The sequence below is a fragment of the Mastomys coucha genome, unplaced genomic scaffold, assembly GCF_008632895.1.
Source record: "Mastomys coucha isolate ucsf_1 unplaced genomic scaffold, UCSF_Mcou_1 pScaffold20, whole genome shotgun sequence".
NCBI classification, from domain to species: Eukaryota; Metazoa; Chordata; class Mammalia; order Rodentia; family Muridae; genus Mastomys; species Mastomys coucha.
This window is the reverse complement of record NW_022196903.1, coordinates 79,869,356-79,880,742: the sequence shown is the minus strand read 5'-3', so window position 1 is coordinate 79,880,742 and position 11,387 is coordinate 79,869,356.

The following is an 11,387-nucleotide window of genomic DNA, read 5'->3' as shown; positions in this document are numbered from 1 at the left end:
TACTTACATATAATAAATAAATAAATAAATAAATAAATAAATAAATATTAAGAAAAATCTTTAGCCAGGTGTGGTGCCACATGCCTTTAATCCCAGCACTTGGGAGACAGAGGTAGGCAAATCTCTTTGAGTTCAATATAGAGGCAGGTGGATCTCTGAGTGCAAGGCTAGACTGGTCTACATAGTGAATTTCAGGTCAGCCAGGGTAACACACTGAGACCTTGTCTAAATAATAGTAGTAGAATTAAATAAATAAATAAATAAATACCTCTTTAAGTGTGAGTCCCTGTTTGAAAAAAAAAAAAGATATAACCTACTGAGCATGCTCATAATTCAACAAGGAAAGATGATAAAGACTGACAACCTTTTCCTTTCTCCTTTCCAGTAGGCATAGCTTGTGTTGTAGAGACTGGGCCAGAAAATTCCCGGGGCAGTCTCAGTACAGATGCTGGGTGGAAGACCTGTTGGCTGGTGTCATGGGGAATGTCTGAAGCTGGAAGGACAGCTATGGGGGGGGGGGTTAGTGAGGGCTCAGAGAGAGACTGATCTTTGGGTTGTTACAGGACAGCTTCTTGCCCTTACTCTCAGGTGTCCCCTCACCCCAAGCTTTATAGTAGCTTGGCAATTGGAGCTGCCTCAGGCACCAAAGCAGGTGAGTTTGTGGCCCTGGGTCCAGCTTGTTCACTCTGGACTCTGACTTGCTTGTTCTGCCTGGAGCTACAGGGATAAGCCAAAAGTGTGGGAGTAAAGGTACTGACCAGAGGCAGAGAAGAGTTAAATACACTTCAAGAGGAGGCAGAGATACAGAGAGGAAATTCACAAATTAGCCCTCCAAAGAAGGAGGTCTCTCAGGACAGTTTGATGGGTTTTGTCTTTTTGTTTGTTTTGTTTGTTTGTTTGGTTGGTTGGTTGGTTTGGTTTTTGGTTTTTGGTTTTTGGTTTTTGGTTTTTTCAAGACAGGTTTTTTCTGTATAGCCCTGACTGTCTTGGAACTCACCCTGATCTATTTGATATGGTGACAAATTAAATGTATAGTTTAATCAGAAAGTTGGCTTTTTTCTAACTTGTTCAGAGATATTTGTGTTTTTTCCTGTTGTGGTGTTAAGGAATGTGGTTTGTCAAAAATACAACACTCTCAGAAATATAACACTCTCATCGTGGATTAGTACAATGGATTGGTACAGTGGCTCCTCATCTGAGGGGGGTGGTTCATGACCCCAGTGGGCACCGGAACTGGGAAGTGGTAAGCCCTACATGTTCTATTTTCCACACATACAATATACCTGTGATAAAGTGTAAATTCATAACTTTGGCACAGTAAGAAATTAACAGCAATGGCCTCAAACTCAGAAATCCTACTGCCTCTGCCTCCCAAGTGCTGGGATTAAAGGCGTGTGCCACCACTGCCAGGCTGGGCTTCGTCTTTTTAAAAAAATGTTTATTATTTTATGTGTATATGTTTTTGTGTGCACCATGTAGGTGCCTGTTGCTTGCTCCCTGCAGAGGTGGGGAAAGCATCAGATCACCAGGAACTGGAGTATGGATGATTGTGAACCATCATCTGGGTGCTAGGAACCAAACCTGAATCGTCTGGAAGAGCAGCCAGTGCTCTTTACCACTGAGCCGTCTATCCAGGCTTTATCTTTTCAGTACTACACCTTACAGTATTGTTGGGGCTCAGAAATCACCAAACAAACCAAACAAACACTGATCTCAGTTTAGCAAGAGTAGTTCATTGAACGCACACACACAGTTCTGGAAGTCCAGCACCGCAAAAAGGACTCAGGAGCCTAACTGCAGTGCTAGTCTGCTCTCAGGGTAGACCCTTTTATAGGAAAAACCAGGTTCAAAAGTTTAAAGGGCAAGGAGGGGAGCAGTTGGCTTCCTAGGCAAAGTATTATCAGCTAATCTTTGATCAGATTGGTTCTGAGTAAGGTAAGTGGGTGTTGGATGGGTGGTGAACAGGGGAGTTTCAGAACATTGAGATAACAGAGCATGAGTATTATAATCATATTTTTGGGCTTATTAGTAGCATTCTTCAGTGTCAGCCACAAAAACCACAGTGAGCTCATAAGTGCAGGAGGGGCTACCTGGTGGTCAGCGCTGACTCCAGCCATTTTAGACAGAACAGTTCATATTGACTTTTGATTTGATGGGTCCTACGTAAAGCTTTGTGGAATTTCTTAAGATTAGCAGATCTCATTCAAAACACACAGAACAAAACAGGGTACGTGGTCAGCATGTTCTTGAGCCAAGTCACTTCTCTGTGTCAGCAACTGGCAGGCATGTTACAGCAACAATATGAGATAACTGACAAACATAAAACGCAGTGACTTCAGCTATTCTGGGGGGGTCAGACCATAACAAGTATCAGGTCTTTTTTGAGCTTGTTCATGTAGGGAACTTGGCCATGGGTCATTAGGAGTTAGACTCTGAATGTGTATAAACATCACAGGTCACTGGGGTCAGGCTTGAACCAGTGGTCTGATTGTTCTAGTGTGAGAATTTTTGCTCAACTCCCATCTTGCTCTGCCCCACGCTACTCCCTCACAGATCAGCAACCAAATCTTTGACAAGGGACGAAGCTAATGTGGAGCTTCTGAACAGAGGCATGGAGGAACCCTTGTCAGTCTTAGTGATCTGTCATAGGGTTGGGGAACTAGAAGGCATTCTGCGGGCATTTTGTAGTGGGGAGAGAGTTGTTATCAAGAGAGATTGAAGGCTGGACTATGATGGAGGCTGAGAGGTCATTGGTGGTAGGAAGCAAGCTTGGTGCTGTTGGTGACAGTTGACATCTCTGAGACAGCACCACCTGGAGCCTAATGGCCTGTGATCTGGAAGATTCCAGTAAGGAATTACCAGAAGGGTAAGTAAGAAAAGTCTGGAAAGAAGAGGTGTGCAGTGGAGCAGCCCCCAGAGAGGTGGTAACTAGGAAAGCCAGCCCTACGGCTGACCCATACAAACCATTTCTCAGAGGCTTTCCCTTATGTCAGATGTCTGTCCTTTTAGGGTTCTAGTTGCATCTGCATGCCCGTCGTTGACAGGAACCCCTTGTGGCCCTGTAGGTATGTCCAAGACATGATGGCTTTGAAGCACCACTGAGAGCAGGGCAGCTTGGTCCTGAAGGGCCTGAAGCAGTGGTTCTCAATCTTTCCCAACGCTGTGACCTTTTAATATAGTTCCTTATGTTGTGAGGACCCCCTAACCATAAAATTATTTTTTGTTGCTACTTTATAACTGTAATTTTGATACTGTTATAAATCATAATGTAAGGGGCTGGAGAGATGGCTCAGTGGTTAAGGGAACTGACTGCTCTTCTGAAGGTCCTCAGTTCAAACCCCAGCAACCACACAGTGGCTCACAGTCATCTGTACAGCTCCAGTGTACTCATATACATAAAATAAAATAAATCTTTAAAAATCATAATGTAAATATCTGATATGTATAGGATATCTGGTAAATGACCCCTGTGTAAAGGTCATTTGATCTCCAGAGGGGTTGTGATGCACAGGTTGAGAACCACTTAGCCTAAAGGGTCATTGAGATATGGTCTAGTCTCATGGCTAATTTGACTGACAAGTGATGGCAAGCATAAGAAGAAACTTGTGTCCACTCGTTGACTGTCTTAAGATTTCAGCAGGGTTGGAGAGAATGCTCAGTAGTTATAAGACTGGCTACTTTTCCAGAAGACCCAAGCTTGATTCCCAGCAACTCCATGATGGCTCACAACTATCTGTACATGTTTCAGGGGATCCAATGTTGGCCCAGACATGCATATAGTACAGAGATGTACAAAAATACCTATATACATAAAAAATAAAATATATAAAAAGATCAACCTGAGCCAGGTGTGGTGCATGCCTTTAATCCCAGCACTTGGGAGGAAGAGGCAGACAGATTTCTGAGTTCGAGGCCAGCCTGGTCTACAGAGTGAGTTCCAGGACAGCCAGGGCTACACAGAGAAACCCTGTCTCAAAAAATCAAAACAAACAAACAAACAAACAACAACAACAACAACAACAAAAATCTCAGCACTCAGAAGCAGAGGCAGGTGGATTCCTTTGAGTTCTAGGCTGGGTACAGTCACATAATGAAACCCTGTCTCAAAAACAAACAAAACGAAACAGAAATGACCTCTCATCAAACATCTGATGTATTTTTTCCAACATAATATTTTTATTGATTATTTTGGAATTTCACACCATGTATCCATCATACTCACTTCTCCGTCCTCCCAGGTCTACCTACCCCAACCCTGTGACCTCCCCTCAAAAATGAAGGAGGAATTGGAGGAGGTGGTAGAGAAGAAGAAGGAGGAGGAGGAGGAGGAAGAGGAGGAGGAGGAGGAGGAGGAGGAGGAGGAGAAGGAGGAGGAGGAGGAGGAGGAGAAGGAGGAGAAGGAGAAGGAGAAGAAGGAGAAGAAGGAGAAGAAAAAGAAGAGGGCTGAAGAGATGGCGCAACAGTTAAGAGCACTGACTACTCTTCCAAAGGTTCTGAGTTCAAATCCCAGCAACCACATGGTGGCTCACAACCATCCATAATGATATCTGTTGCCCTCTTCTGGAGTGTCTGAATACAGCGACAGTGTACTTACATATAATAAATAAATACATCTTTAAAAAAATAAAGAAGAAGAAGAAGAGGAAGAAGCAGCAGCAGCAGCAGCACTACCACTACTACCAGCACTGACATCCAAAACCTAAGTTAAAGAGCGTGGTCACACTCCCTGTGACCAGCCCCTTAAAAGTGTACTGAGTCCTTCCCCACCTACACCCCCACCAGAAGCCATCATTCATGCAGAGTTACATGTCAGCATCTTTACCACAATTTTTAAGAAATCTCTTTGATGGTTTCCTGTCTAGGCTGTTACTTTTTAGGGGGCAGGATGGAGGGTAGGAATTGTCACAGAAGCTTTCTACATCCTTCATTCTCATCTATGAGTCTGCAGTCATCAAAACAACAGCAAAAGTAGCTTCATTGTCCTTTGCAGTTAGTGGGAGCACGGATCATGGACTTTCACGTGGTTTCTGTCAATCGCATGGACTACAGGCATCCTCATGGCCTCCAGCATCAGCTTGTGTTACAGACCTCAGTCCAGTCTCTGGCAGAACAGTCCACAAACATCAACCCCCTGCCCTCTGCTGCAGCACGCCTGTACTGCCTCCCCACCCCAGCCCCAGACACCATCATAGCCTTTGGTGGCAGCACATACTACAGACGTACAAATGGCCTTTAGTGGTAACACAGACTCAGACATCAACATGGCCTGCATCTGATGTATTTTACTGTGAACCCCAGTGCTCAGCGTCGTGGTGAAGACCTTGCCTTGAGTTTGGGAGACTTTTCTGGACTTACCCAAGCTCTCCTTGCTCTGCCGATTGCAGGAACTTCTTCCTGTGGAGACCAGAGCTTCATGTATCTTGGGCAACTGCTCTACCATCTGAGCCACATCTCCAGCCCTTATTCTTTATAGGTGCATCAAATGCCTCTGTGTTTATGTTCCACTTTTTCACAGTCCTCACACCCATTGCTGGACACCTGGCTAATTCCGTGACTTTGCTGCTGTGGATAGCACTGTAATAAACATGGATGTGTGGGTATGCCTGTGATGTTTTAAGTGTCCTTTGGATACATACCTGGAAATGGCATAGCCAATGATTGGGCCATTTCTGAGTTGCTGGTTTTCTCCGTTGTTGTTGTTGTTGTTTTTTTTAAATTGTCATTGTTGCTATTGTTGCTATTATTTAAACAGGGTCTCATATGTAGCCTTGACTGGTCTAGCAGTTGCTATGTAGACTAGGCTAGTCTTAAATTCACAGAGATATACCTACTTCTAACTCTGGAGTGCTGAGATTAAAAGTGTGTGCAGTCATGCTGGCAACTATATTTTAAACTCCAAGGTCACTAGTCTGCTGGATAACTCTAGAAATTCCTTCCACAGAACCAGAGGTTTGATAGGCAAGTACTTTGCCAAGCAAATGGAGACTGAGCCTGTGCAGCAGCAATCCCCTCAGTCTCCAGTAGGCTTCCCTGGTATTAAGTGGAGATTCCCCATCCCACTCTTGTAGAAGCAACTTCCTTGGCACTACAAGCCTTGGAATCAAGGAAGAACAATTCCATTGTGTTCTTTCCCATTCATCCATCCATCAGTCTGTCCATCCATCCACTCTTCCTTTCTTTCTTCCTCTCTCTCTCTCTCTCTCTCTCCTTCTGTCTGTCTTTCTGTCTGTCTTTCTGTCTTTCTTTCTTTCTTTCTTTCTTTCTTTCTTTCTTTCTTTCTTTCTTTCTTTCTTTCTTTCTTTCTCTCTTGCTTGCTTGCTTGCTTGCTTGCTTTCTTGCTTTTCTGTGTAGCTCTGGCTGTCCAGGAACTCGATCTGCACAGAGATCCTCCTGCCTCTGCCTCCCAAGTGCTGGGATTAAAGGCATGTGCCTTCACCATGTAGCTCTTCTTTTCCCTTTATTTAGCTGCAAGACAACTGTCACCCCAAAGCCTCTTCTAACTGGGAGTACATTTCCTTTTCTTTTCTCACTGGCTCTTCTGCCGGTTTTCCTCTGGTTAGGGCTGCTGAGGAGTGTTCATTGGGATTTCTGGAAATGCTGTCTCTGGAGCTCCAGCGTTAAAACTGGGAAGGCCAGCCCTGAGGCAAGCGCCATGCCCACAAAGCAAGGTAGCGTGTCCTACACTGGTGAAGGTAAGGAAGGCCTTCCCACACAGAAGTTAAACTGTTTCATGGGGTCCTTTTTCATCCTTGTGCTGGGGCTGGACCTGGCAGCTTTTTGCCACTATCTGGAGAAGTACAGAAACATTTCTTATGAGTTCACAGTTCTTTAGATTGAAGCCACTGGCACTGCTAGGAGACTGCCTGCTTTTTTTTATTCATTGTTGTCCTGGGGACTGAACCAGGTTGAAAGCTAGATAGCCAGCTCGTCTTCTCTTTACTTTTTGTTTGAAATCCTTGGGCTTTTTGAGCTTCAGGACATTTTTTTTTAAATCCAATTTTTTTTTTTATTTTTATTTTTTTACTTATACGTATGTGTGTGTTGTGGGAATCTTTTTGGAACAAACATTCCAATACCAATGAGAGTGGAAGAAGAGATTCATCAGTGGTCCTCTATCCCAGATCCAGTTTGCATTGTCATTTTATATTCTAAAGCCACTAGCTAGGTGAGCAAGCAACTGAGATGTTACAGGACTTGGCAGCCAGCCTTTTGTTTTTAAAGGGATATATTTAGTTGACAGTGAAGCTTATGTGGTTAGATTGTTAAGGGCAATGTAAGTGAGGGTTCTCTAGAGTCACAGAACTTATGGAATGCCTCTATGTAGTAAAGAAAATTATGGAATGACTTACCGTCTACAGTTCCAACTAACCCAATAGGCAACTGCAAATGGGAAGTCCAAGGTTCTAGTGGTTGCCCAGTCTCATGAGGTTGGGTGTTTCAGCTGGTTTTCTGTATAAAGTGGAATCCTGAAGAATTAGGTTGTGACAGATATGCTGGCAAGTAAGTGTAAGCAGATGAAGAAGAAAGCCTTTCTTTTTCCATTGTCCTTATGTTGAGCTCCAGCAGAAGGTATGGCTCAGATCGAAGATGTATACCACCACTCCTGGACCTAAACTTTTTTTTTTTTTACTCGGAACTTGCTCTGTCCCATGTGTTTTTGCTGGGAATTGGACTCAGGACCTCTGGAAGAGTAATCAGTGCTCTTAACCTTTGAGCCATCTCTCCAGTCTCCTCTAATAGTCTTTTTACCTTGATTTACTTCATTATATATGCATGCATTTGTAGGGATGTCCACGGAGGTCAAAAGAGGGAGTTACAGGCCAATGTGGGTATTGGTAGCTGAACTCAGATCCTCTGCAAGAACAGCAAACCCTAACCACTGAACCATCTCTCTAGCTCCTTAGGCATGTGCACACTATGCACAGTAAGAAATCTCTCCAGTATGAGCAGTGACACCCAGGAAGTAGCAGTGTGGCTGCTTGTGTCTGATACAAGTGGGGAGTGGTGGTGAAGAGAACCGCTACCCCATATATGCCAGTTCCTCCTGAGAAGCGTAGTGAGGATGCTGTCCATCAGATGGCTCAGGACCGACCGACCTCTCACAATCTCAAGAGATGTGCACTGCGGGCATCTGCCTTCTAGCCTTCAATCATCCCAAGCAAAGGAACTGAATTCCTTTGGCACATGTGTTTATGATCTAGGTAAAGGCTGAGATAAAAGCTGTGGAGATAGGCTGTGTACATGGTGTTAGCTTCTTCTAGAACAGCACAGTGGCTCACAACCATCTGTAATGGGGTCTGGTGCCCTCTTCTGGTGGAACCAAGGGTTTCCATGTATGCTAGGCAAATATACTCCACATTAGCCCTGTCTCCAACCTGACACTGTTTCTTTAAGAGTTCATGGCTATTTTCCTCCCAAGGCCTTTTTTCATTACAGTGCACACACTAGTTTTTTTTTTTTGTAAGGTCCTTTTCCTTTTGTGTATGTGTGTGTGTGTTTTAATAGGGTTTCATTGGTTGGTCTGGAACTCATGGAGATCCATCCACCTTTGCCTCCTAATGCTGAATGTTAATTTGGCAGGCTGTGGGACTTTGGGAGATGGGGTCGAGCTGGTAGGTCTAGGCGTAGGCCTTTGAGGGTTCTATCGTATGGTGTTCTCTGTTTCCTATCTGCTGTGATAGAAACAGCTGTCTTCTGCTCATATGCTCTTATTACACATGGTGCAAGGCCCAACAACCATGAACTGAAACCCTCCGAATTGAGGCAAGATGAATCTCTCAACTTGCCTCTGCCATATTGTCAGTGATGCAAAAGTAGTTAATACAGGGATCAAAAGAGACTGAGGTGGGACATGGTGGCATCCATTTTTAATCCCAGTACTTGGGAGGCAGAGGCAGGTAGAGTTTTAGGCCAGCCTGGTCTACAAAGTGAGTTCAAGGACAGCCAGAACTATACAAACCATCTTGAAAAATCAGAGAGGGTGTGTGTGGGGTGGGGAGGGAGACAGGGAGACAGAGAGCCTGAGACTGGCCAAAGGGTGGAGTCCACATGTAGGTCAGGAAGGTCAGCTAAAAGGGAAGCCTCAGTAGTGACCCCCCCCCCCCCCCCCCCCCCCCCCCCAGTGTCTAAACTGATTTTTTTGAAAAAGTTTTTGTAGCTTTTGTGTGTGTACACTTTTGCCTGCCTAAATTTATGTGTAACACATGTAACACATGTGCCTGGTGCCTGTGGAGGTCAGAAAATGTTATCTGATCCCTTGGAACTGGAGTTAAGCATGATTGTGAACCACCATGTGCATCCTAGGAACTGAATCTGGATTTCTGGAAGAATGACAAGGGTTCTTAACCACTGAGCCATCTCTCCAGACCTTGGACAGGCCTCATTCATCACCTGTATGTTCAAGAGCAAAGGCAGGAAGACCCTACGTGAGTTAAAAATGACAAGACCCTTCTTGTTAAAAGGAAAACTCAGTCATCTCACCAGGAGAGCTGCTGCCTGATCTAGCTAAGACTTATTTATTACAGATGAAACCCACTAATTGCGTAACTATATCTTAGGGCCAGGCTCACACTCGACAATAGGGGAGGCAACCCAGATACTAGCTGTGTAAGAACAACCCCCAATAACAAAGCTGCCCAGGGCTCATCCCAACATGGTGGTCCACATCCTTTTTAAAACTGGCAATATACCAGATACCTGAGGCCATGGGAAAGTACACGCTGCTTCTGGTTGACGTTTTCCCAGCTGGACAGAAGCACATCCCTCAAGCAAGGAAAAAAAAAAATCTCTAAATGACTTTGAGTTTACGTGATACAGACAGCACCAGGCAAAGCCTCTATTCTTGAAATTCTAGGCTGGATGGCAAGATCTAGAAAGTAAGATTGATCTTACGCTACCATGAATGAAATCCATTGCTTGTCTTTGTACCTCAGGCTGAGCTTACTCTAGTTCATTTGTGGATGGATACAGCTCTTACTGAATTCCATCTACGCTGCCCTAGAAAGGCTGTATTTGTCTGTGAGAGAAATTTTCTATTTGGTTCAGGAACGTGAAACACATTTTCTCATTACCTGGTAGGAACTACCTCTTTTCTTCTTCGAACCCTACAATATTTACAGTCAAGGTGAGGGAGCCAAGAGCAGGTCAGTCAGAGGAAGGACCTGGTGCTGACTTCAGACACACAAGTTTGGCTACACAGGATGGCTACCTTATGTGTTAAAAAGACTAAATGACTCTCAGAATTGTCTGAATAATGGGCTAGACTGCCCAACAGACGTGTGGTACAACTGTCACTGATTCCAGCAGCTTCATCCTTGGAATGACTGAGGGCTAGAATGCAGCCTCCAGTTTGTGGTCAGTCCTGAGCTGGGTGGCCACTGAAGGACAGCACCCTGACTGCTCTTCTCACTGCCATTCATGGTAAGGCTGTTCTCTGAAGTCTGTTTCTACTCTTCACAATTCCCACCCCACAAGCCAGGCATGGTGGCACACACAATCCAGCACTTGGGAGGCAGAGGCAAGTTATTTCCGAGTTTGAGTCTAGCCTGGCCCAAATAGCAAGTCCCAGGATAGTCAGAACTACATATCAAGACCCTGTCTCAAAACCCAAACCCCAACAAAATTAAAAATACCCCCCCCCCATTACTCCATTTCATGATTAAGTCAGACAGAAGCAGCCCCATGTTACTTCCTGTGTTACTGTTTTTGTACTAAGCTTGGGGTTATTTTACTAGGCATGTGGTGGGTCAGAGTTGGGGGTTTGAACCCAAAGTCTTCAGCTCCTTAAGTACACCACTACTGGGCCACACCCAAGTCCTGTTAAAAAGTACACTTGCAATACAGCATTCTAATCTGAAATACTTCAAAACCTGTAACTCCTATAACTTGCAGTCAAAATACAAGCATGCTAAAACACTGCATAGGTTAGCCAGATTGGCTCACCGGTAAAGATGCTTGGTGCCAAGCCTGATGACCTCAGTTCAATCGCTAGAATCCCTATAGTGGAACAGAAAGCTGACTGCTGCCAAGCTGTCTTCTGACCTCCACACATGCAGAGATACATATACACCCACAAGAATTAATAAAACAGTATTATCACCACAAGGTAACATATATAGTTACAAATAGGAAATATACTTTTCCATTATAAACTTCTTGTTTTGATTTGGATCTGTGGTGGCACTTAGAATGGCCCCCATGAGGCCACTGTGTATTTGAATACTTGGTTCCCAGTTGCTGGAACCCTTTGGGAAGGGTTAGGAGGTGTCACTAGAGGCGACACATTAACAGGGCATTCCCAGTTAGTCTCTGCCTACAGATGTAAGCTTTCAACAACTGCTCCAGTGCCATGCCTGTCTGCTGCCAAGCCCCGGGCATTACCAGTCAGA